The sequence below is a fragment of the Spermophilus citellus genome, assembly GCF_964194105.1.
Source record: "Spermophilus citellus genome assembly, chromosome: 10".
Classification (NCBI taxonomy): Eukaryota; Metazoa; Chordata; class Mammalia; order Rodentia; family Sciuridae; genus Spermophilus; species Spermophilus citellus.
The window spans coordinates 130,806,237-130,832,108 of NC_138197.1; the positions used below are offsets into that span (position 1 = coordinate 130,806,237).

At 46.6% G+C, this 25,872-nt stretch overlaps 1 protein-coding gene and 1 pseudogene across 2 annotated transcripts in view; one reads left to right on the forward strand and one right to left on the reverse strand.

Moving 5' to 3' along the window:
- The window catches only part of SMDT1 (single-pass membrane protein with aspartate rich tail 1), a 155,480-nt gene that overhangs the window by 120,337 nt on the left and 9,271 nt on the right, over positions 1–25,872 (forward strand). The gene's annotated exons all lie outside the window — the stretch shown is intronic.
- On the reverse strand, positions 20,220–23,230 carry LOC308658309 (cytochrome P450 2D17-like; annotated as a pseudogene). Its single transcript has 7 exons — positions 23,054–23,230; positions 22,178–22,347; positions 21,617–21,961; positions 21,008–21,184; positions 20,823–20,839; positions 20,490–20,633; positions 20,220–20,398 (listed from the first exon to the last, which is right to left on the reverse strand). The product of its transcript is annotated as a cytochrome P450 2D17-like (transcript).

The following is a 25,872-nucleotide window of genomic DNA, read 5'->3' on the forward strand; positions in this document are numbered from 1 at the left end:
TCCAAATTGGCCGCACCAATTTGCAGTCCCACCAGCAACGTACAAGTGTACCCTTTTCTCCACATCCTCGCCAGCACTTGTTGTTTGACTTCATATTGGCTGCCAATCTTACTGGAGTGAGATGGTATCTTAGGGTGGTTTTGATTTGCATTTCTCTGACTGCTAGAGATGGTGAGCATTTTTTCATGTACTTGTTGATTGATTGTATATCCTCCTCTGAGAAGTGTCTGTTCAGGTCCTTGGCCCATTTGTTGATTGGGTGATTTGTTATCTTATTGTCTAATTTTTTGAGTTCTTTGTATACTCTGGATATTAGGGCTCTATCTGAAGTGTGAGGAATAAAAATTTGTTCCCAGGATGTAGGCTCCCTATTTACCTCTCTTATTGTTTCTCTTGCTGAGAAAAAACTTTTAAGTTTAATTAAGTCCCATTTGTTGATTCTTGTTATTAACTCTTGTGCTATGGGTGTCCTATTAAGGAATTTGGAGCCCGACCCCACAATATGTAGATCGGAGCCAACTTTTTCTTCTATCAGACGCAGAGTCTCTGATTTGATATCAAGCTCCTTGATCCATTTTGAGTTAATTTTTGTGCATGGCGAGAGAAAGGGATTCAGTTTCATTTTGTTGCATATGGATTTCCAGTTTTCCCAACACCATTCGTTGAAGATGCTATCCTTCCTCCATTGCATGCTTTTAGCCCCTTTATCAAATATAAGATAGTTGTAACTTTGTGGATTAGTCTCTGTGTCCTCTATTCTATACCATTGGTCCACCCGCCTGTTTTGGTACCAGTACCATGCTGTTTTTGTCACTATTGCTCTGTAATATAGTTTGAAATCTGGTATCGCTATACCACCTGATTCACACTTCCTGCTTAGAATTGCTTTTGCTATTCTGTGTCTTTTATTTTTCCATATGAATTTCATGATTGCTTTATCTATTTCTACAAGAAATGCCGTTGGGATTTTGATTGGCATTGCATTAAACCTATATAGAACTTTTGGTAATATCGTCATTTTGATAATGTTAGTTCTGCCTATCCATGAACAGGGTATATTTTTCCATCTTCTAAGATCTTCTTCTACTTCTCTCTTTAGGGTTCTGTAGTTTTCATTGTATAAATCTTTCACCTCTTTTGTTAGGTTGATTCCCAAGTATTTTATTTTTTTTGAGGATATTGTGAATGGAGTGGTTTTCCTCATTTCCATTTCAGAAGTTTTGTCGCTGATATACAGAAATGCCTTTGATTTATGCATGTTGATTTTATATCCTGCCACTTTGCTGAATTCATTTATTAGTTCTAGTAGTTTCTTTGTAGACCCTTTTGGGTCTTCTAGGTATAGAATCATGTCATCTGCAAATAGTGATAATTTAAGTTCTTCTTTTCCAATTTTTATGCCTTTAATTTCTTTCGTCTGTCTAATTGCTCTGGCCAGTGTTTCGAGAACTATATTGAATAGAAGTGGTGATAGAGGGCATCCCTGTCTTGTTCCGGATTTTAGAGGGAATGCCTTTACCTTTTGTCCATTCAGAATGATGCTAGCCTGAGGCTTAGCATAGATAGCTTTTACAATGTCAAGGTAAGTTCCTGTTATCCCTAGTTTTTCTAATGTTTTGAACATAAAGGGATGCTGTACTTTGTCGAATGCTTTCTCTGCATCTATCGAGATGATCATATGGTTCTTATCTTTAAGTCTATTGATGTGGTGAATAACATTTATTGATTTCCGTATATTGAACCATCCTTGCATCCCAGGGATGAATCCTACTTGATCATGGTGCACAATTTTTTTGATGTGTTTTTGTATTCGATTCGCCAGAATTTTATTGAGGATTTTTGCATCTAGGTTCATTAAAGATATTGGTCTGTAGTTTTCTTTCTTTGAGGTGTCTTTGTCTGGTTTCGGAATCAGGGTGATGTTGGCCTCATAGAATTAATTTGGAAGAGCTCCCTCTTTTTCTATTTCCTGAAATAAATTGAAAAGTATTGGTATTAATTCTTCTTTAAAGGTTTTGTAAAACTCCGCTGTATACCCATCCGGTCCTGGGCTTTTCTTGGTTGGTATTCTTTTGATGGCTTCTTCAATTTCATCCATTGATATTGGTCTGTTCAAATTGTGTGTATCCTCCTGACTCAGTCAGGGCAAATCATATGACTTAAGAAATTTATCGATGTCTTCACTATCTTCTATTTTATTGGAATATAGGTTTTCAAAATAATTTCTAATTGTCTTCTGTATTTCTGTAGCATCTGTTGTGATATTGCCTTTTTCATCCCATATGTTAGTGATTTGAGTTCTCTCTCTTCTTCTCTTCCTTAGCATGGCTAAAGGTCTGTCGATCTTATTTATTTTTTCGAAGAACCAACTTTTAGTTTTGTTAATTTTTTCAATAGTTTCTTTTGTTTCAATTTCATTGATTTCCGCTCTGATTTTAATTATTTCTTGCCTTCTGCTACATTTGCTGTTGTTTTGCTCTTCCTTTTCTAGGGCTTTGAGATGAAGTGTGAGCTCATTTATTTGTTGGTTTTTTCTTTTTTTGAGGAATGACCACCAGGTGATGAATTTTCCTCTTAAAACTGCTTTCATTGTGTCCCATAGATTCCGATATGTTGTGTCTGTATTTTCATTTATCTCTAAGAATTTTTTGATTTCCTCCTTTATGTCTTCTGTAACCCATTGATCATTCAGTAACATATTGTTCATTTTCCATGTGATGTAGGATTTTTCCTTCCTTCTTTTATCATTGATTTCCAGTTTCATTCCATTATGATCAGATAAAATGCATGGTATTATCTCCACCCCTTTATATTTACTGAGGGTTGCCCTATGGCATAATATATGGTCTATTTTTGAGAAGGATCCATGTGCTGCTGAGAAAAAAGTATATCCATTTGATGATGGTTGATATATTCTATATATGTCAGTTAAGTCTAGGTTATTGATTGTGGTATTGAGTTCTATAGTTTCTTTATTCAACTTTTGTTTGGAGGATCTGTCCAATGGTGAGAGAGGTGTGTTGAAGTCACCCATAATTATTGTGTTGTGGTCTATTTGATTCTTGAACTTGAGGAGAATTTGTTTTATGAATGTCGCAGCACCATTATTTGGTGCATAAATATTGATAATTGTTATGTCTTGTTGCTGAATGGTTCCTTTTAACAGTATATAATGACCTTCTTTATCCCTTTTGATTAACTTAGTCTTGAAGTCAATTTTATTCTATATGAGGATGGCCACCCCTGCTTGCTTACGAGGACCGTGTGCGTGGTATATTTTTTCCCATCCTTTCACCTTCAGCCTGTGTATGTCTTTTCCAATCAGATATGTCTCCTGGAGGCAGCATATTGTTGGATTTGTTTTTTTAATCCATGATACCAGCCTATGTCGCTTTATTGGAGAGTTTAAGCCATTAATATTCAGAGTTACTATTGATATATGGTTTGTACTTCCAGCCATGTTTGATTATTTATCCTTTTTAAAAAAAAATTAGTTTGTTTCTCCATGATTATCTTTTCCCTCGCCCTCTGTCTTTACTGAGGCACTTCCCACTGATGGTTTTGGTTATTGTTTTTCATTTCTTCCTCGTGTAGTGTTTTGCTCAAAATGCTTTGCAATGCTGGTTTTCTGGCTGCAAATTCTTTTAACTTTTGTTTATCATGAAAGATTTTTATTTCGTTGTCATACCTGAAGCTTAATTTTGCTGGATACAGAATTCTTGGTTGGCATCCATTGTCTTTCAGTGTTTGAAATACATTGTTCCATGACCTTCTTGCTTTCAGTGTCTGTGATGAAAAATCCGTTGTTAACCTTATTGGTTTACCCCTGAATGTAATCTGTCTCCTTTCTCTTGTAGCTTTTAATATTTTCTCTTTGTTCTGTATATTGGATATCTTCATAACAATGTGTCTTGGCGTTGGTCTACTGTGATTTTGTGTGCTCGGTGTCCTGTATGCATCTTCAATTTGTATATCTGTTTCCTTTTTTATTTCTGGAAAGTTTTCTGTAATTATTTCATTCAGCAGGTTACTCATTCCCTTGGTTTGAATCTCTGTACCTTCTTCTATCCCGATGACTCGTAAGTTTGGTTTTTTTATGTTATCCCATAACTCTTGGATGTTTTTCTTGTGATTTTTTACCAGCCTTTCTGAGTTGGCTAGACTGTTTTCAAGATGATATATTTTGTCTTCATTATCTGACGTTCTGGCTTCTACTTGCTCCACTCTGTTAGTGATACTCTCAATTGAGTTTTTAATTTGGTTTATCGTTTCCTTCATTTCTAGAATTATTGTTTGATTATTTTTTATAATCTCTATCTCCTGATAAAGATGCTTAACTTCTTCTTTTAGCTGTTTATGTAATTCATTCTCAATGTGTTCTTTTGCTGCTTGAATTTGCTGTCTTGTATCCTCTTTAAGGTTCCATTCCATCTGTCTAAGGTGTTCCTTGAGGTCTTTATATGACCATTTTTCTGATGACTCTAGGTCCTCCTGAATATTTAGGCTGTCCTGCATTGTTTGTACTCCTTTTCTTCCTTGCTTTTTGAAGCTGCTCATGTTACTTCTTGTTCTGTTTGACTGCTGAGTTACTGTTTACTCCTATAAATTTATTTGATGCTTGGGAGGAAAGGTATTAGAAGGGAAGGGAAGAAGTCATTAAAGAGAATGAGAGTAAGCAGGTAGAATTCAAGGAAGGGGGGATAAGATAATTGAAAAGAAATGAAAAGACAAAAGAAGAAAAAAATAGGAAATAAAAAAAGAAAAAAAAATTTTTTAAATAATTAAAAAAAATTAAAATTAAAATTAGAAGAAAAAAAAATTTTAAAAATTTAAAAAAACAACAAGAAAGAAAAATGAAAATGAAAGAAAAACCCAAATCAAAAAAAAGAGAAAAGAAAAAAAAAAACTAATAAATGCAGTCTTAGAGTTTGATTAACTTCTCTTCCAGTAGGTGGCGCTGTGCCCACCAGGCCAAGTTTCTCCTGTCAATACGTGGGAACCAATCACTGTGCAGCAGCTCCTCCTCCCAGACTGGGTGAGTCTCCAATCCTGAGTGCCTAGGGCCTCCTCTTGTGTCTAGTCACTTCCCACTTTTCCTCTCGCCAGGCCCCTCTCACGGGTGCCGCTCACCACAATACTGGCTACACGCCAGGTCTGCTGCTCCCGGGAGCCCTGTTTTCATGAACGACTGGGCACACTCTTCCAGTTTGCCATTCCCTCAGACCCTAAGTTTGTAGAGCTTGGGGCTGAGAATCCTTAGCAAATTTTACTTGCCCTCCGGTAGCCACGCCCCCAGTAGCTGGTGCAAGAGACCTCAGCAGTCAGCCCTGGTGGGAGCGGTAGTTCCGAGCCGCGGGTCCGCACCACCTCTGATTCCCTCGGGCTGGCTATCGCGCTCATGGGAGAGCTGGGAGGGGCCCTTACGGGAGAGCTGGGAGGGGCCCTTAAGGTTTCCCCGATGTGTGGAGAGGGAAGGCTAGGGAATTCCACACCTGTAGCCGCAGGTTTCAATGAAGTTATCTCCTCCGCCGCAGTCTGGTGACGTCAGTTCTCTGCCATGGTGGTGTCTCTTGCAAATGGCGACAGTTCGTTTCCCTTTGCCGGGAGACCAATGCAACGGGTGGGTCCTTACTGTCTCTCCCAAGCCCCGTTTCAAACCTGTGGCCACTACCTATGAAGGCTCGGCAGGCATTTACCTCCGTAGGATCAGAAGGGCTGACCAGTTGTTTCAGCCGGATGGATTAGTGCTGAGTCACAGCTGTTTGTCTTCGGGAAGCAGGCAAACGGGAGCTTGAATTCAGCCGATCCGGGCTCAGTGTGTGTTCTGAGAGGCCCAGACTGTTCGCCCCAGATCCACATCAGCTCAGCATTGCCTAGTGATCCTGAGCAAACAGATTTAGGTTGTTTACGACTCCCTATGCCCGCACAGCTGAAGAGGTCAGAGACTTGATCTCTCCGCGCCCACCGCCATGTTGGAATCCCCCCGCCTACAAATTCTTTACTCACGTTAATGTTCATCTAGTGACTGGTCAGAGATTTACTTAATTCCTGGAACCAATCAATTGTAGAGTCTTTTGGGTAACTCAGTGTGTTCTCAGGGTCATGGTGTGCATGACCCCAATCTTCACTTGCTGTTTGCACAGGGCTTCAAGGTCATCCAGAGGCATGAGTTTAGGGCTTCCCAGTCTTCCTGTGCATGCACATAGCTCCACACACATGCCTGGCCTCTGAGAGCCCCAGGAATGGATCAGATTGTGGCACCTGACATACGGACTTCTTTTAAACTTTTGCTTCATGTATAATTTGCCCCAAGCTGTTAGCCTCAGGCAGCTTTGATTTTCAACAGTGACTCTGGTTTTTCCCAGTAAACTAAACTGGGGAAGAGACAGTTGGCACTAGGGGAGCCTCCAGGTCTACCTGGGAGCCAACAGGCGGGTGAAATACACACAGTTCTCTGAGGATGAGACTTTGCCAGCACTAAGCCCCTGGGCTCCCAGGTACCTGCTGGGCCTCACTGAGGATGCAGCTGCTCTTTGTCCAGGCCATGCTGAACTGGAGAGTGGGACAGGACTAGAACAGGTTAAAAGGTGCTTCCCCAAAGCCCCACTTTTCTAGCATAAATGCTCCTGGATAGTACTGTGTTTGAATATGCCTCCTTGAAATCCATGTGTTGAAAACTTAATCCTTGGGGCTGGGGCTGGGGCTCAGTGGCAGAGTGCTTGACTAGCACGGGTGAGACACTGGGTTCGATTCTCATCACCACATATAAATAAATACAAATAAATAAAATATCCAACAAAAATAAAAAATATTTTAAAAAAAGAAAAGAGAACTTAATCCTTGAATTCATAAAGGTAATTTGAAATTACCATGACGGAATTCTCCATTGGAAATGCCCTTCCTTCTGAAGGACGCTCCTCATTGTCTTCCGCCCTCAGGGGCAGCTGCTGAGAAGCCTGCTCTGCCTTCACGGTTCAGGCATCTCAGGCTCTGGCTGGGGACACTGTGCTCAGCAGGAGAGACCCCATCAGCATCTGGTGTGGACGTCAAGGTTGGGGACAGCTCACTCACAGGAGGGAGGCGAAGCCACCTCACTGGCCCCATGGAGGCCTCAGGGAGAGCAGGGCTGGTGGCCAGCAGGTCCAGATCAGCTGGAGAGAGCCAGGGAGGGAGACTGGCCTAGGCACAAGCGAGTGGTGGGGGGAGGCAGGGGGAGGCCTTGCTCATGTGGGCAGGGCCTCGGCAGTGGGGCTCCAGCGGGGGCCAAGGAGAGCACCCCGGCTTTGTTTGCCACTTATCCATATGCAAAGGACCAGGGAAGAAATAATCCTGCTACAGGCTGTGAGCCTGGAGCATGAAGTAATGGAGTCACCTCCCTCTACATGGGGAAGAAGCCCAGGGAGGCAGACCTTGTCCTTCCTGAGTGCGCCTTCCCTCCCTCCTGCCTCCTGCCTGGGTTGGCAGGACTGCAGGCCCCTCCCCCTCCTGGCTGCACATCGGCCTCTCGTCACAGTGGCTGGTCCCTCACGTCAGAGGGTGTGTTGTCCTGGACAAACATTCCCCCAGCAAGACACCCACAGGGCAAGCCTGCCTATGCATTAGCCTGTCCTCCCATGATGGGGAGGCCGGAGGAGGCCCGGATACGGGAGGCCCAGCTACAGAGAAGCTCTGGCTGGGCTGCTTCCCAACCTTGGATACTCCAAGACTCATAACCCCAAGACTCATTCAGGAGGTAGAAAGGATCCAGTCTACCTCCTGAGAGTCTCTACCCCTACAGGCCCGTGCCTCCTTTCAGGGGCCCCAAGCGCTCAGGCAAACCTAGTCTGGTCACACCCACACTCTCTCCCAGCAGCTGTAGGGACACTGCTTCCTGTCCCCAGCCCTGTCACCATAGTGAATACCCTAGCTGGCCTTCCAACTCAATGGCTCTGATGTGTGGGCCTCTGGGCTGAGCCTGTGTGAGCCGAAGGGTGAACTCAGCAGGGTGACGGGATCCAAGCCCTGGACCTTGCGAAGCCTTACCTGGACTTCACCATCCTGTGGGGGTGGCTAATATGGCCTGCGATACGCCGGCTGACACCAGGGTCTTTGTTTTCCTTCAGCCTTGGTCCGTGCCAGGAGCTTATGCTAGCAGTTGATGTCTGGTGGGATCTTGGGTCTGGCTGGATCCGTTTGACCTCTAGAAGAGCTGGGGCCTTGGCAGCTAATGGCAGCCACACTGTGCTCCATGCCCACAAAACCAAACCCCAGTAAGAGTCCTGGACACAAGGGCTCAGGGGTGAATCTGGGACCGGATACCCTCTGGACCTGTGTCTCACGTCGTGTTGGGGGAATGAACCCCTGTCTCTACGACTCTGCTAGAAACGGGCAACTGGAACTGGTGCTTACATCATCAGCATCTATGCACTGTGAGTGTCACAAACGAGGAGTGGCGACCTTGGTTAAGAGTGTGGCAGAATGGGTGAGCATGTCTGCGGGGCAGATCTGCGGGACAGATCGCTGTGCAACAACCCCAGGGGCTACTGCTGATTCAGACATGCAGCCGTTGTTCGGGAGGGCACAGCTGGAGTCCCTTCAGTCTGACCAGGGGTTGGTTTGTCCCCTCATTTAAATGTCCAGTGGAGCTCCCCAGGGGACGAGGCTGGCCTGTTGTCTAGGTGTGCCCGCTGGATTGCTGTATGATGTTTCCATCTGAAACCTCCTACCCTCGTGACATATGCTGTGTTTCAGGGATCCCCTATTGCTGGGGTCCCCTGTCACCTTCATGCTATAAAAATCAAGGAATGTTGGGAGATTAACGATTTTTGGTGGTGAAGGGCTGGGATCCTAGCCACTTGGAAGGTTGAAACAGGAGGATCACAAGTTCTAGGCCAGCCTCAGCAACTTGAAATAAAACTCAACAAGGACTTGGGACGGAGCGCAGTCAGGATGTGCCCCGGGTCCAGTCTCCAGCACCCCCAGTTCTTTTTTGTCCCAGCTTCTCCTGTGGATTTCCTAGGTTCTGAGAGAGAGAATTCAGAAGAGAAAGAGAAAGAGGAGGAGGAGTGTCAAGGACTCCTCCAGCAGGGGACATCTTTAAGTGCTCATTGAGAACGGGGGTGAATCACCAAGACCTCGGTGAGCTCAGAACGCAGGTCCCGATGCAGGTCTGTTAGAGGCTGGCTGGGCTGACGGGAGCCCATGCCCGTCCCCAACATCAAACAGCCCAGGAAGCCATCTCCATTTCCTCCAAAGTGCAGAAAATCTGAAGAGCAGAAGTGAGAGTGACAGTGGCAGAGAGAAGGGAGGACTCAAATGAGTACAGTCAGAAAAGGAAAGGAGAGGTCACGGTTGGCCTCCCAGGAACAGAGGGTCGGATGTGTTTTGTCCCCAGGACTCAGTGTTGGAGGCACGGTCCTCAGCCTGGCCATCAGAGAGGCTGTGAGGTCCCAAGGTCACTGGGGGGCTTGCTGTAAAGCATTGGGTAGTTCCCACAGAGCAAGTTGTTAAAAATCCAGACCCTGAATTGTCTCCGTGGCTTCCTGTCCGCTAATATCACCTCTCCTGCACGCCTCCTATGCACTCTGGCCATGTGATGACACCCACCATCAGGTCTTCATGAGAACTGAGCTGATGCCAGGCTCTTGAACCTCCAGAACTGGGAGCTGAATGAACCTCTTTTCTTTATAACATAGCATGTCTCAGGTGTTTGATTAGAGTGTTGGGGGAAAAAACCTACTACACATGCCATAGTTTGCCCCCTTCAAATTTTATGTTGAAATCTACCTGCCAGCATAACAGTATTAAGAGATGGTCGCAAGCACTCTGCCCTGTGTTCAGATTAATGCCAATATCATCATAGGGGGCTGGTTATTGCAACATTGGGTTTATCATAAAAGCAAGTTTGGCCCAGTTTTCTCTCTCTGTCTACATGTACTCACTTGCCCTTCCACTATATGATGCAGCATGAAAGTCCCCATCAGACAGGCCCTTGATTGTGGACCATTTTGGGGGGGGTTGAACCTGGGGTTCTTTACCACTGAGCCACACCCTCAGTCCTTTGTTATTTTTATTATTTTTATTTTGAGACAGAGTCTCACTAAGATGAAAAAGCTGGCTTTGAACTTGTGATCCTCCTGCCTCAGCCTCCTGATTCATTGGGATTATAGGTGTGCACCATCACCACACTTGGCTCAACCATAGACTACTTACTCTACAGAACTGTGGGCTTAACACACTTCTACTGCTTATAAATTTCCCATGCTGGGTTACTCTGTTATAGCAGCAGAAAACAGATTTAAGACGAAATAATACATGCAATACCTATATGACAGCAAATTAGGTACCTGTAACAAGTAAAGAGGCTGAATCAGTGATTAAAAATGTCCCTAGGGAAATGACATCAAACAAGATGGTGGGGCAGAGAACTCGGGGACAGCCCCTCCACTGATATAACCAGGAAACTAGAAAAGATGATCAGGATCCACTACGTGAGAAGTCGGCCTCCTGCTGGGTCAGGACAGCAACCAAGGCAGCTCTGGCAAAGGCAGAGGCTGTGGCTCTTTGCTAAGGGCAAAGTCTGTGCAAACACATCCAGTCCCCTGTTCTTGTGCAGAGAATGGCCTGAGTTCCTGGACCACATGGCTGGTACCACAGTGGGTGAGGACCTTGCCCTCCACAAATGTGAGGCTGTGCTCCGGCAGGGTGGCAGACACTGAAGGACCCACAGACATCTGCCTGGGCTGGGGAGTTACCGGCTCTAGCAGCTTCTTTTCCCACAAGCACCCATCAGGAGAGTCAGAGACAGTGACTTCTTTTTTTTTTTTCTCTTAAGAGCCAGACATTTAAGGAAATCTGTGTCAGGTCATTGACTGACCTCAGGGATGATGGAACAGAAAATTCAGAGTCCTCACACAACAGGAAATAGATCTCTTGCAAAAAAAAAAATTTTAGAAAGCTCCATGTGAATAGGTCCAGGCCTCAAAAATGAAGCTCAGCTTCCCTGAGGAGTGGGAGGGCTGCATTGCCAGACCATTCAGACTGTCCAATTTCCCCCAAATTCCAAAATGGACAAAGAAACAGAAACTATGGCCCATTCACAGAAAATAAAGGAATTTAACAGAAACCATCCCTGAGGTAAGCCAGACACTAAAAATATCAGTCAAGAATGTTCACATATATGAACACACCACGGTGAATCTTATTTCATGTATATCCATAAGAATGGGCTCCTAACTAGACTAACATACATCCCATGCTTGTACAATTATATCAGAATGAATTCTACTGTCATGTGTCACTAGAAAGAACCAATTTTAAAAAAGAATGGCTGGGCACAGTGGCACACACCAGTAATCATGGCAGCTCGGGAGGCCGAGGCAAGAGGATCACAAATTCAAAGCCAGCCTCAGCAACTTAGTGAAGCCCTAAGCAACTCTGTGAGGTCCTGTCTCTAAAGAAAGGACTGGGGGCGCTGGGGTTGTGGCTCAAAGGTAGAGAACTCACCTAGCATGTGTGAGGCCCTGGTTTCGATCCTTAGCACCACATATAAATAAGTAAATGAAATAAAGGTATTGTGTTTATCTACAACTAAAAGAAAGACTTACTAATGTTTTAAAGAAAGAAAGAAAGGGCTGGGGATGTGGCTCAGTGATTAAGTGTCCCTGGGTTCAATTCCCAGGACCAGAAAAAAAAATAGAATTTTCATACAGCTATATTAAAAATAATGGTCCCCCATTCTTTGAGATACATCCTAAATCTGACAATGGATGCTTGAATCCATTGATAGTATCATATCCTCTGAGTTAACTCCTTTTCCATCTTAACTAAGCACTTACCCCTCACTGTGGCTGCAACTTCTGCAGTGTGAGGTGTGATGGCAAAATTGCTGAATTTCTTATTCTTTCTTCACAATTTAATTCATAGAACATTCATTCCAACCATAGGAGCCTCAGTATATGATTGTTTTTCTTTTCTTGATAAGTCACAAACTTTCACCTTTTCACAGAAAAAAAAGTATTTGATGGCTTATCTTTGGCATATCTGAATTGCCAACATCACTAAATCTTATACTATGGAAACATTAGGAAGTCAAATAAGGGTTACTTGAACACAAGCACTACAATACTGTGATAGTCCATCTGATCACTGAGACCACTATCAAGAGACTAACAGGCAGGTAGTATATACTGTACGGATACACTGCACAAAAGAATGATTCCTAGTGGTCCTACACAGAAGGAGCAGCACAGCATAAGATTTCATCACATTACACAGAAAGGTACCCAACCAAAACTTATGAGTTTCTCATCTCCAAAATTTTCCATTCAACAACAAAACCACCTGATGATGCATTTTTCAGAAAGTATTCCCACAGCTTAAATGGTGTAGGACTGTATGCAAATAACAACAGAACAACTAGATGACAGGTCAGTAAGGAAATGAGCAACTGAAACAATGGTATTATTCAGTTGGACCTAATAGAACACAACAGCCAGCTATAGCAGAACATATACCCTTCTCAAGTATACATGGCACCTGTTTGTGATAGAACATATGTTAGGCCAAAATGCAACCTTAATTCCCCAAACTCAAAATTATTTAAAGTATTTCTTCTAATCACTATGCTACATCAAAATCAAAGAAAACCAGAACGTTTACCAATATGTGGAAACTAAACTTAATAATTTAAGTAATCGATTAAAGGACAAGGAAAATTTAAAAAATCACTTGAGCTAAATGAAAAAGACAATACAACCAGGTATGGTGTCACATGGCTGTAATCCCAGCAACACAAGAGGCTGAGGCAGGAGGACTGCAAGTTTGAGGCCAGCCTCAGAAACTTAGCAAGACCTGGTCTCAAAATAATAAGGGCTGGATGGCTGGGGTTGTGGCTCAGTGGTAGAGCGCTCGCCTACCATGCATGAGACACTGGGGTCAATCCTCAGCACCACATAAATGTAAAATAAAGATATGTGTCCACCTAAAACTTAATAATAAATATTTTAAAAAGTAATAATAAGGGCTGGGGACTTTGCTCAGTGGTAGAGCACCCCTGGGGTCTATCCTCAGTATCCAAAAAAAAAAAAAGACAACAAACACACCAAAGCATATCGGATCCAGCAAAAGTAGTATTTGGATCTAATGGTTAACACCTACATTTTTTTTTAAAAGGAGGAAAAAATTGTGATTTAAAAACCTAACTACATATGATAAAAAACAAGAAAAGAAGAGGAAACTAAATCCCAGGCTAGAAGGGAAAAAAAAGGAAATATTTAAATCTAGACTAGATATAATGAAATAGAGACTAGAAAAACAGTAGACAAAATCCAATCAGGTGCAGTGTCACATGCCTGTAACATCGCCCCTGTAACCCCGCGACTCAGGAGGCTGAGGAAGGAGGATGAGAAGTTTGAGATCAGCCTGGAAAACAACAATCCATCTCAAAATAAAAATAAAGAAGCGCTGGGGGTGTAGCTCAGTGGTAGAGCACCCCTGGGCTCAATGTCTCTTTTTTTTTTCCAGAGACATATGGGATGAATTCTTTTAATTGATTTTATTTTTAAATACATGACAGTGGAATGCATTACAATTCTTATTACACATATAGAGCACAATTTTTCTTTTTTTTTAATTTTATTTCTTAGTTGTAGTTGGACACAATATCTTTATTTATTTATTTTTATGTGTTGTTGGGGATCCAACCCAGGGCCTCATCCATGTAGGTGAGTGCTCTCCCGCTAAGCCACAACCCCAGCCCAGAGCACAATTTTTCATATCTCTGTTTATATATAAAGTATGTTCATAACAATTAATGTCTTCATACATGTGGTTTGGATAGTGAACTTGAACACATCACATTCCACCGCCATTGCTAACCCCAAGCCCCCGCCCTTCCCCTCCCACCCCTCTGCCCTACCTAGAGTTCATCTATTCCTCCCATGCTCCCCCTCCCTACCCCATATGGGCCAGTCACCTTATATCAGAGAAAACATTCAGCATTTGTTTTTTGGGGATTGGCTAACTTCACTTAGCATTGTCTTCTCCAATGCCATCCATTTACCTGCAAACGCCATGATCTTATTCTCTTTTATTGCTGAATAATATTCCATTGTGTATATATGCCACATTTTTTAGTCTTTTCATCTACTGAGGGGCATCTAGGTTGGCTACACAGTTTAGCTGTTGTGAATTGAGCTGCTATAACATTGACGTGGCTGTGTCCCTGTCGTCTGCTGATTTTAAGTCCTTTGGGAATAGACAGAGGAGAGGGATAGCTGGGTCTGATGGTGATTCCATGCCCTGGGCTCAATCTCTAGTAACACACACACACACACACACACACACACACACACACACAAACAGATGCACAAAAGACAAAGACCACAAAACCCAAACTGGTTATTCAAAAAGGTGAACAAAATTAACAAACCTTTGCTACATGGAAGAAGAAAAATAGAGAAGACGCAAATTACCAAAATCAGACCTGAAGGTGGGGACGTTACTCCCGATTCTACAGAAATAAAAAGGAATATAAGAATATTTTAAACAATAGTATGGTGGGAAAGAAATGTACAAAGTCCTAGAGAAACAAAATGTACCAAGCCTGAAACATGAAGAAATAAGAAATCGGAACAGATCCTTCAGTAGTGAGGTGATCGGCTCAGTAGTCAGGCCTCCCGATGCAGAAAAGCCCTGTGGCTTCACTGGAGAATTCCACCACTTAAAGCGGAATGAACACAAATCCGGCTCAGATTTCCCCAAAAACTTAAGAGGAGGAAACACTTGTCAACTCCATCTACAAAGCCAACGTTGCTTGTGTTTTAATGCTACACAAAGATGCTACGAGGAAAGAGAACTGTAGAGCCCAGGGACATCGGTGGGAAGATTTCCAACAGTATATTACAAAAGAAATTAGAACCCACCACCAGTGGGATTTATTCCTGGGATGCCAGGATACGTCAGCATCGATCAATGTCATACATCCCCTTACCAGGACAGAAGACCAAAACCACAGGACCACCTCGTTGACTCAGGACAAGCATTTGAAAGGAGTCTCGTGCTTTCATGATGCATTCAGCAAACTAGGAAGAAAGGAGACTGCCTCAATATAATTAAACTCATAACAAAAGTCAACATAATAAAACAGCTTTTTGTCACTGTGACCAAAATACCTGACAAGAAATATTTAGAGGAGGGAAGATTCATTTGGGTTCATGGCTTCAGAGGATTCAGCCCTTGGTTGGCTGGGTCCAAGGCAGAAGGGCAGGCGGAGGAAAGCTGCTCAGCAGCTGGGCAGCAGGGGGCAGGGACAGGAGAAGAGAGATGCTTTCCCGGCAGGCCTTCCTCCAACTAGGACCCACCCGCAGTAGTCCGTTTGGCTGTCATGGAATAATCAAATGATGGATCTGAGCCCTTATCATTGCCTAAAAGCCCACCTCTGGTCCTTGGTGCATTGGGGACCTGCTTTCAGCACATGAGCTTCAGGGGACAATAGAACAAACTATCACTCTAGGTAGGCACAATGGCTCACGCCTGTAATCTCAGCAGCTTGGGAGGCTGAGGCAGGAGGATCGAGAGTTTGTATTTTATTTATAGATAGAGTGAGACCCTATCTATAAATAAAATACAAAATAGGGCTGGAATGTAGCTCAGTGGTCAAGTGCCCCTGAGTTCAGTCCCCCATACTCAAAAAAACAATACCAGAACAAAACCCCATAACACCACGTATAAAATCCCTTCAGTTAAAATCACTCCAAGGGCTGGGGATGTGGCTCAAGCGGTAGCGTACTCGCCTGGCATGCGTGCGGCCCGGGTTCGATCCTCAGCACCACATACCAACAAAGATGTTGTGTCCGCCGAAAACTGGAAAAGAAATATTAAAATTCTCTCTCTCTTAAAAAAAAATCACTCCAAGCTTCTACTATAAATTCAGGAACAGAACAAGAGCCAGGTGTGCACCTGGGATCCCTGAGGCTCAGAAGTGGAGGCAGAAGGATCACAAATTCAAGGCCTCTCTCAGCAACTTAGGAAGACTCTCAGCAACTTAGCCAGTTCCTGTCTCAAAAAATCAAAAGGGGTGGGGGTGTGGCTCAGTGGGAGAGCAGCAATGATGGCCGTTCCTGAAGTCCCAACCAGGGCAACTGAGGAAAAGAGAGAAAAGGCATCCCAGATGGACAGGAGGGAGAACGATCTCTGTCCAGGCACGGACAGGACCCCTTACTGGGGAAAAATGAAAGTTTCACAAAAAAGTCTCAGAAGTTAGGAACAAATTCAGGAAAGCAGAAGACACAAAGTAAACACACAGAAATCATCTGTACTTTTTTTTGTTGGGGGGGGGGGTGGTACTGGGGATTGAACTCAGGGACACTTGACCACTGAGCTGCATCCCCAGCCCTGTTTGTATTTTATTTAGAGAAGGGTCTCACTGAGTTGCTTAGCGCCTCACTTTTGCTGAGGCTGACTTTGAACTTCGATCCTCCTGCCTCAGCCTCCAAGCCAGATGGGCATGCTCAGCTATACTTTTATAAACTAGCAATGAATCATGTGAGAATGAAATTACAGAAACAAACAGGCAATGCATAAAATTTAGCAATTAAGTAATTTGAGGAAATGAAAGATGCAGACCTTGAAAACTACAAAGTGCTGCTGAGAAGAATACATAGGATATTTAAGATATTAAGGCTGACACAGAAATGGAAAGAAATCCCTCATTGTTAATGGGTTAGAATAAAATATTGCTGGCGTGTCTGTAGTGCCCTACGCCACCTACACACTCAATGCAGTCCCTCTGAGAATACCAACATTGTGTTTTGAAACGGCCCTTTCTAAAATTCACATGGAATGTCCAGGGATCCCAAATACCCAAAGAAGTCTTGAGAAGACTCACATTTTCTGATTCCAAAATAGTGCTGCTGCTCCTTGAGTTGTGACGGGTGCCATCTGGAAGGACCCACCTGAGGTGAAATGATTGTGCCACCCTTCACCTACTGAGATCAGCACTGCGCAGCGCCGTGCTGAGCGCCTGGTGTGGCCTCAGGACCGTGTGGCCGACCGGGAGCTGCACCTTCCTGCTTGTCTGTCAGCACCAGAGAGCCTCCTATGGCATATTACTGGCTTAAGGAAAGATCAAAATTCAAAATCTGAAGTAAAATTTCTCCTGCGGGACTGTCACTTTTCTACCATAAAATTAAAAAATTGTGTCAAACCATTGCCGGGGACCTTCTGGACAAAGCTACTCTTATCAGAACAGCGTGGTACTGGTGTACAGAAAAGCATTCACAGGAAAGGATGGAAGACCCAGAAATGAGCTCCGTATCAACCTTGCAGGAAAATATGGGCCACATGCCCTTGGGCAGTGGCTTACAGTGATAATGGAGCTGAAATGCTCCTATCACCTGGTCACATTGAACTCAACATTGAGCACAACTGCCTCCGCCATTCAGTGCAGTGACCTGTGCCCAGGCGTGGCCTAGGAGGGGGAGGAGGCGCTACCGCCTGGCCCAGGTGTGTAGGGGCTGCACCCTCTGGTGTATGCAGGTAAGCCCTGGGTTCTGCAAACAAGGAATCCCCTGACAGCACAGTCCTCAGAACATTCCCCACATTAACCCTTTCACTCCGTGTGGCCAAACGATTTCCAACAACAGTGCCACGGTGCCAACACCATTCCACAGGAAAGACAGCCCCTTCCATAAATGGTGCTGAAAAAACTGCATGTCCACACGCACAGGAGTGAGCCACCCTCAGCCGGCATGTATGCAAAAGTAACATTGGATCAAAGTCCCCACGGATGAACTCAAAAACCATGAGCACAAATTGGATTTCATGAAAATTGAACCCTTTGGGCATGGGAGGCCGCTCTCCACAGAGGGAGAAGGCCACACAGAGTGGGAGAAGATGACCCCAAGAAGCACCTCCAGCTAGAGCAAGGCCCTGCGCACGTGGAGAACAGACCACCCCTCACCCACCTACCAGAGGACAAGCACCAGCTGGCACGGGGGCCACGCTGGTCTTCCTAGCTACCCAGGAGGCTGAGGCAGGAGGATCACAAGTTCAAGACCAGCCTCAGCAACTTAGCGAGGCCCTGTCTCAGTAAAACAGAAACGGCTGGGCAGGTGGCTCAGTGGCAGAGCTCTTGTCCTAGAAGGCACAAGCCCCTGGGCTCAGCCCCAGTACAGCAAGAGAGGAAGAAAGGCAGGGAGGAGGGGGAGGAACCAACCACAGAAAACAAGGGCTGCCAGGGCCTTGGGCAGGGCGTGGAGCCCTGTGCTCTGGCGGGAACCTCAATGGTAGAGCCACCGCGGGAAACAGCACAGTGGGCCTCAAAGATGGAAAGAGACTTGCCCCGTGAGCCAGAATTCCACTTCTGAGTCTATGTCCACAGGAGCTGAAGGAGGGTCTCACAGACACCGCTGTACACCCACCGTCACAGCTGCAGGTGGAGGCCAGTGTCCTCTGGCAGGTGAGTGGGTCAGGAAAGCAGGGGACAGGAGCCCTTATCCACAGAGACCCACCCCAGGTCCCAGGGGATGCCTGAAGCTGCCCACGAGCCACGCTGCACTGCCGCAGTCTGGCTGGGCACAAGATCACGAGCCACTCACAGCTTTGTAGATTCAAACAGCAATTCTTTATTCCTGAACTCACACCGGCCCTCTACAAACACATTCTGCGGAAATTCAGGTTCTGCCGCCAAATTCACCTACTCCACCAGGCTTTGAATCCCAAATACTTTCTGAACCCCACGAGAACTCAACGGGAACTCAGGCAGCAGGATACGCCCTATTCCCAGCAGGAATAACCTTAAACCTGGAACCGCCCTAAACCCAGATTGTTCTAAACCGGGAATGCCCTAAACCCAAGGAGCGGGATACTCCCTAAAACCTGATCCGCCCTAATCCAGTAGGATCCTCCTTAAACCGGGATCCACCCTGGTCCTTGAGCAGGGTCACCTTTCTCAAACAAACATGCAATGTCACTTCAAATGTCCATTTCCACGAGTCCTTCCTCTAAGCAACATGGGGTACGCTGGCAAGGAAATTTTGATGTGTCATTCCTACTTGGCAATGGCTCTCAGCACTGCACACTGTGCTGCTGTCCCTACCCACTTGTGCCCACCAGGAGGGTTAATTTGTAGCCTGGGCACAGCAGGGACGATAACACGGCTGACCCGGGAGCTGGCCAGCAGCGCCCTGCAATGAGGGTCTGTGGGCTTGGTCTCCTGCCTAGTATCTTACTGTCCGCACCCACCCTTCACCCTTACTCTACAGTGGGAGAGTAATACCTGTACCTTAATACCCAGGTGATAAGATGAAGTGATGCAAGCTGATTCATAAATTAGATGTAGTTAATAACAAAAACTGATAAGAGAACTATTAACAACTACACACCAGGAAATGAAAGCTATTGGAACGTGGTCCCTTTCTGTCAGAACATCTTATTATACCTCACGTGTCCTTTGACTCTTAACGATGGTGTGAGGTGCTGTGCTACCTGGGTGGTGAAATGAAGTGACAGTCGTGTTGTGATGTGGCATTAGGCTATTATTGACCTTTTTACTTGAAGAGAAGCACTGGAGTGTCCTACAGTTGAGCTGATCACCAAGACCCCTACAAAGTGACTAATGGGCTGGTAGCAAATACAGTGTGGATACTCTGGGCAAAAGCATCATTCATGTCTGTAATGAGCAGGATGAAGGGAGAAGTCAGGAGATTTCATTGATCTCTTCAGAATGGCATCCAATTTAAAATTCACAAATTGTTTATTACTGGAATTTTCCACATATGACTTTTTGGACTGTGGTTGTCCATTCTTATATGAAACCAAGGAAAGAGGAACAGGGATACAGAGGGACTACTGTGCAAAGAAATGTTACTCTGCTTAAAAAGGAAGGAAGCCCTGGTGCCTTCTACGGCATGGACGAACCTTGAGTACATTACCTTTAGGGAAATAAACCAGGCCTGGGGATGTGGCTCAAGCGGTAGCGCGCTCACCTGGCATGCGTGTAGCCTGGGTTCGATCCTCAGCACCACATACCAACAAAGATGTTGTGTCCGCCAAGAACTAAAAAATAAATATTTAAAAAAAGGGAAATAAACCAGTCATAAAAGATGTGGATGATTCCACCATAGACAGGAACTAGTCAGGGGTCAAGATTGGACCAAGAAATCAAGTGGCAGCCACAAGACAGGCTTATTGTACATCAGGGTTCCAACTGGAGACAGGTTGGGGAATTGGTGCCCCTTCTAGTAGAGCACAGCACAGAGTTGGTCGGGAGATGGGGCAACAATGAAGGCAAAGACACCACGGTCACTGGGCCGGGCTTGTCCAGGGGGCACCGAGAAGCTAAAGCGCTGCAGGAGGCAGGTGAAGAAGAGGAAGAGCTCCATGCGGGCCAGGGGCTCCCCGAGGCACACACGGCGGCCTGTGAGGGGGGACTCGGGCTCAGTCAGCCTGTCCCTGGCCTCCACCCCTCCAAGGAGCCCTGGGGAGAGACAGGGAGGCCCCACAGGCACCTGCTGAGAAAGGCATGAAGGCCTCCCGCTTCACAAAGTGGCCCTGGGCATCCAGGGTGAAAGAGGAGGGGCTTCTCCCAGATGGTCTCATCCTTTAGCACAGATGACAGGTTGGTGATGAGCATCGTCCCCTGGAGGAGGTGCCTGCCATGAGCAGGGACTGGGAGGGATGATATAAGGACCCCTCCACTGAACCTGGCTGGGCAGACTCTAGTTGGTCCATACTGAACCCTTGGAAGTAACCCTTGGCCCCAGAAGATTCTAGCATCCTTGCTGCTAAAATAGTAGGGCCAGATGACAAGGTCCCGTGCAGGTTCTTATCCTTGAAGCTGCCCAGGGTTCCCTTTGGCCTGGACCAGGCAGAGGGTGATTTGGTGTAGAGAGAGAGGAAGCCACCAAATGACCCAGGCCTGGTGCTGGGTTAGTGGGTGATGCACAGGTCCCACCTTGCCTGGCCTCAGGCCTCACAGGACCCTCAGCCCACGTCCCCTAGCCCATCTCAGGCAGCCCCACCTCACCTTCTCCACCTCCACCAGGAAGGCGTCAGTCAGGTCTCGCGGTGGCTGGGCTGGGTCCCAGGTCATCCTGTGCTCCTCCAACAGCTCATCCACCATGGCCATGAAGGCCTTCTGTGCAGGGAAGACCCTGCCAGGCAGCCCTGGGATGCGCAGGAGCACTGGGACCACATTCAGCACCTGTGACAGCCACAGAGGGGACCTGGGTCCCTCCTGTGCTCCTCTCTCTCCTGGAACACACTCAGGTCCCAGCCTCCTCCAGGGTGGACCCGGGCCTGCCTGTCCCACCCAGTGACCAGCTCCCTCCCCAGAGCCAGCCTCCAAGCTCTCTGCTGGCCTGGGCTGCCAGAAGGAGCAGCCCACCATGGGAATCTCGAGCTTGTGTGTTAGCTGGACAGCGGGCACGGGCTCATTTTCCTCTCCTGGAGCCCTCTGACCCTGGCCCACCTGTCCTGCTACTGTTTGAGATGTGCTCACCTCCAGGCCTTCCCTCTTACAGTGTCCTCTCCAGGATGCCCTCTCCCATCATCCCTGCATGCTAATCTTCCTCCTTGGAGGCCCAGCGGCATGAAGGTGACCCTGAACAGACTGAGACTCCCCTGAGCCCAGCACCTCTGGCATAAAGCCAGACTCCTCCTTCAGGGTGTCCTCCAGAAGGCCCAGTATCTTGGCCAAGCGCTGGTCATGATTCTCAAAGTGGTGGGCGTAGATGAGGGAGGAGATCACATTGCACACTGCTCTGTTCAGCAGGGTCCTGGGCTAAATGGGCGTCCTGGGAGGGGGCAGCCAGTCAGAATGTGGCCCCTGCCCATCACCTTGTTGGCAAAGGCTGTACAGAGGCACCTCCTCGATCACCCATTGCTCCAGGGACTTCTTGCCCAGGCTAAAGTTGTGCATGGTGGACATGGAGAAGTGCTGCTGCTCGCGCCAGGCAGGTCCATAAGTTGCTAGGACCACCTGTGGGAATGGGCGGGTATGTGCACCTATCCAAGAGCAGCTGGCTGTTTCCTTGGCACTGCCCCTGCCATTGCACTCCTCCCATGGGTACCTGCCCACCTCTGCCTGCCCACAGACTTTGACCATGATCTGCATAGCCTTCTTTTCCAGATTTTGCTCCCAGGCCTTAACGACATTGCCACCCCATCAGGCACTGCCTCACCCCCTTCGCCATTTGCCTTTGGACTGTGGCCTAAGGCCCAGGTGCTGGTAGGTGGGCATTGGCGGGTGGTCAACAGTATACTTGCTGCATTTCAGCACCTTGTATACAGCTACCAGTCCGTTGACCAGGACGCGGGCTTCCAGGCTAGCTGCAAGCTGAACACATCCCCAAACTGGTGCCGTAGCTGTAGGCAAAAGGTCAGGGTGCCCATCAAACTGAGGTCCCTGCCAAAATGCAAGGCCCAGATCACTGGGCAAGTCTTGGGGAACTCAGGTCAAACTCCTCGTATCTTTTCTTTTTTTTTTTGCAGTTATGGGGATCAACTTGGGACCTCAGCCATCCTAGGCAAGCACTCTACCACTGAGCTGCCTCCCCTGCCCAAGATCTGGTGTCCTGATGCTGGTGGGTCACACCTGTTATGGTGGAGAAACTCACGTTGGATCCAACCACCTAACTATGTCCTTGTCAGAGGTGGCCAGAGATTGTCCATGGGGACCACTAGCATCCCACTTTACAGAGGAGATAGGTTCACAGAGGTGAGCAGTGAAGCACAAGCCCCACCGCAGCCAAAGAATTGGTCACTGTTCCTCTCTCAACCCCCCCATCCCTAAGATCTTTCCCTCTGATAGATTCAGAAGGGACGGGGGCCTACATAATATATACCCTGTCCCACAGGATCCCAGACCCATTGCCAAGTCCTGCCCTGCCTCCTGGCCTTTGTCTTCCCACACCTTTGCTCTTGGAAAGTTCAGTGTGTCCTTGGGCGCTGGAGTGCCCTCTCCCATGAAGCCTCTCAAACCTGCCTCCTTTTAGGGCCCAGCTCCCTGTACAGTCTGTAGCTTTACCCACCACCCATGTCTGTTGCTGGAGGGCCACTTCATCTCCCTCACCTTGTACCGAGGATATGGCATGTTCTGGAAGTCAATCTGCAGCAGGTTGCCCAGCCCGAGCAGTGGCAGGGGGCCTGGCGGGTAACGTGAAGCCCAGCGTTGGCGCCGGTGCATCAGGTCCACCAGGAGCAGGAAGACGGCCACGGCCACACACAAGGGCCCCGTGAGCAGCCCCATCATTTCCTGCTGTCCACTGGATTTGAGAACACCTAGTGTCCCTTGTCACTCCAGGCACCTGGGACCACCCAGGACCTGTCATCTCCCTAAGTGCTCAGTCAGGGCCCTTCCCTTATAAAGGAACTGAGGCTGCCCTGTGCCCTCTGCTGGGAGCCAGGCTGCTCTGATGACTGTGCAGGCAGAGAGTGCAGGGAGGAGCCAGGGCATTGCCTCTCCTGCCCTCTCCAGGTGACAGCCAGTGGAGAGGTGCCACGTAAGCTGGACTTGCTTGTCCTGAAGGGCTGGGTACTGGGGCATGGATCACATGTGGATCTTGGAAATTTCAGTGTGTCCTCTCTGAAGTCCACATTCAAGAAGAGGCACAGAAAGATCAGACAGCTGAATGCCATGCCAGCGGTTCTTTGAGGGACATGGGGGACATTGTTGGCAGAGACGAAGGGACTGACTGGCAACCTTCAGACCAAGGCAACCTGGCTGTGGGGTAAGGTGCCACTGGGAAGTCCTGTGTGAGTGGGTGAGGGGTAGCAGGAGGAAGGTGGCTGGAGTCTGAGGCTTTGCAAATTTGGCCTCAGTGGAGACCAGTTTTGAGGCCTCTCAACCGACCGGGGAAGGCAAGATCCACTTACACCCGGGGGACTTCTCAGGTCCGGTCTGTGGCCTCCCATTTGGCTCAGCTGAGGATTTCTGCCTAGTTGGCAGCAACTTCCTTCCCGTAACTGTCAGAGAAGCATGGCAGACTGGCAGGATGGTCTGAATGTTTGTCACATGGTGGCCTTTGTCTATCCCCTGCTTCTTGGTGTCAAGCCTTCCTTCAAGCAGTCATCCTAATGAGGGTACAAAGGGCAGTGACAGGCTTGTCTGTAGTTCAGGCTGTGTCCTCCTCGTGGCAGAGGCCTGTGGTTCAAGATGCGGCAGCCATGAGAAAACCCTGCAGTAAGGAGGTCCATGCTTTCCAATGATTGGCACTTATGTGTCAGGCCCTGCTGGTCACAATCCACATGCTCCAACTTATTATTCTTCCTCAGCCACCACAGGGAGGTGGTTTTATGTCCTCAAGGCAGAGGAGACATCACATAATGAGGTTAAAATCACAATAAAGCATTGGGATCCACGTCCACACTCCCAACTCTAGCTCTCCACTGTTTTTGCAGGATATTTTGTTAATGGCCAGTACAGAAATTCCCTAGAATTTATTACTTTAGCAAAACACTCCTCCTCCCAACCTGGAACCACAGTGGGATACCTGTCATAGGGTAACATATGCTGAGTACTGACAGGCCCTCTGTCACTGTGGTGAGACCCGGCACCTCACCATATGGCAGCAAGGAGGCTGACTAGAAGTTCTAGGCCCTTGTTCCCCTAGGGAGATATATCCCACCAAAGTACCATTTTGAGAATTCTAGAAATCAGGAGACTGTAGTACTCAGCCAGTGCAGAGTATTTTCCTGGTCTTTACCCTTCTCCCTGACAGGCATAAACTCCCAATTCCATCCAGCTCCTCCCTGGAGACAGAAAGGAGAAGGTGACTGTGTTCTACCTTCTGGTTTGTCTTGATACCAGGTGGGCTGCCTTTATAGATGCAGTTCCACAGGCAAGCACTGGGGGGAGCAGGAGATTACAGGCAGTGGAATATTCTCAGAAATAAGAAATGGAAAACTCCAGAAATGGACCAGTCTCTTTGGGAGTTAATGGGCAGCTTTAGTTTTGCAAGAAGAAACAGTTCAGGAGATCAGTTGCACAACATCTTGGACATACTCAACACTACTAAGCTATCTACGTCTAAAAACAGATTCATTTCATGTGTTTTTAAAAGTAATTTAACCTTTATTTTTATGTGATGCTGAGGATCAAACTCAAGGCCTCATACATGCTAGACAAGTGTTCCACCACTTGCTCCAACTCATGTTGTTTTTTACAGCTTAAAAAAAATATTACTTTTTAAAAAAAGAGCCACTATACACCTCTAAGAATGGCCAAGATCAGGAACACCACCACCACTGAATGCTGGGGAGGATGTGGAGAAACAGGAGCACACACTCATTGCTGGTGGAAATGCAAAATGGAGGAGCCACTGTGGAAAGCAGTTTGGCAGTTTCATACAAAAACTATACTATTCTTACCTTATGAGCCAAACTGTGCTCCTTGGTATCAATTCTAAAAATTAGAATATAGAAACCTGCACTTGAAGTTTATATGGGCTTCATCTGTAATTGCTAAAACCTGGAAGCAACCAAGATGCCCTTCAGCATGTGGATGGATAAACTGTGGTATATCCAGACCAATAGAATATTATTTGTCAGTAGAAATGAATCATGAACACATGAAAATACATGAAGGAACCATAAATGCATATTACTAAATGAAAGAAAGAAGCCAATCTAAAAAGGCCACATAACGGACGATTCCAACCACCTGACCTTCTTCAAGAGGTGAAACAATGCAGACAATAAAAAGGTCAGTGGTTGCCAGGGGTAGGGGCAGGGAGAGATAAATAGTTGGAGCAGAGTTTTAGGGCAGTGAAACTACCCTGTGTGAGACCGTAATGAAGGATATATGTTATTATAAATTTGTCCAAACTCATAAAATGTACACCCAAGAGAGAACCCTAATGTGAACTGTGAACTTGATGGGCAATGATGAGG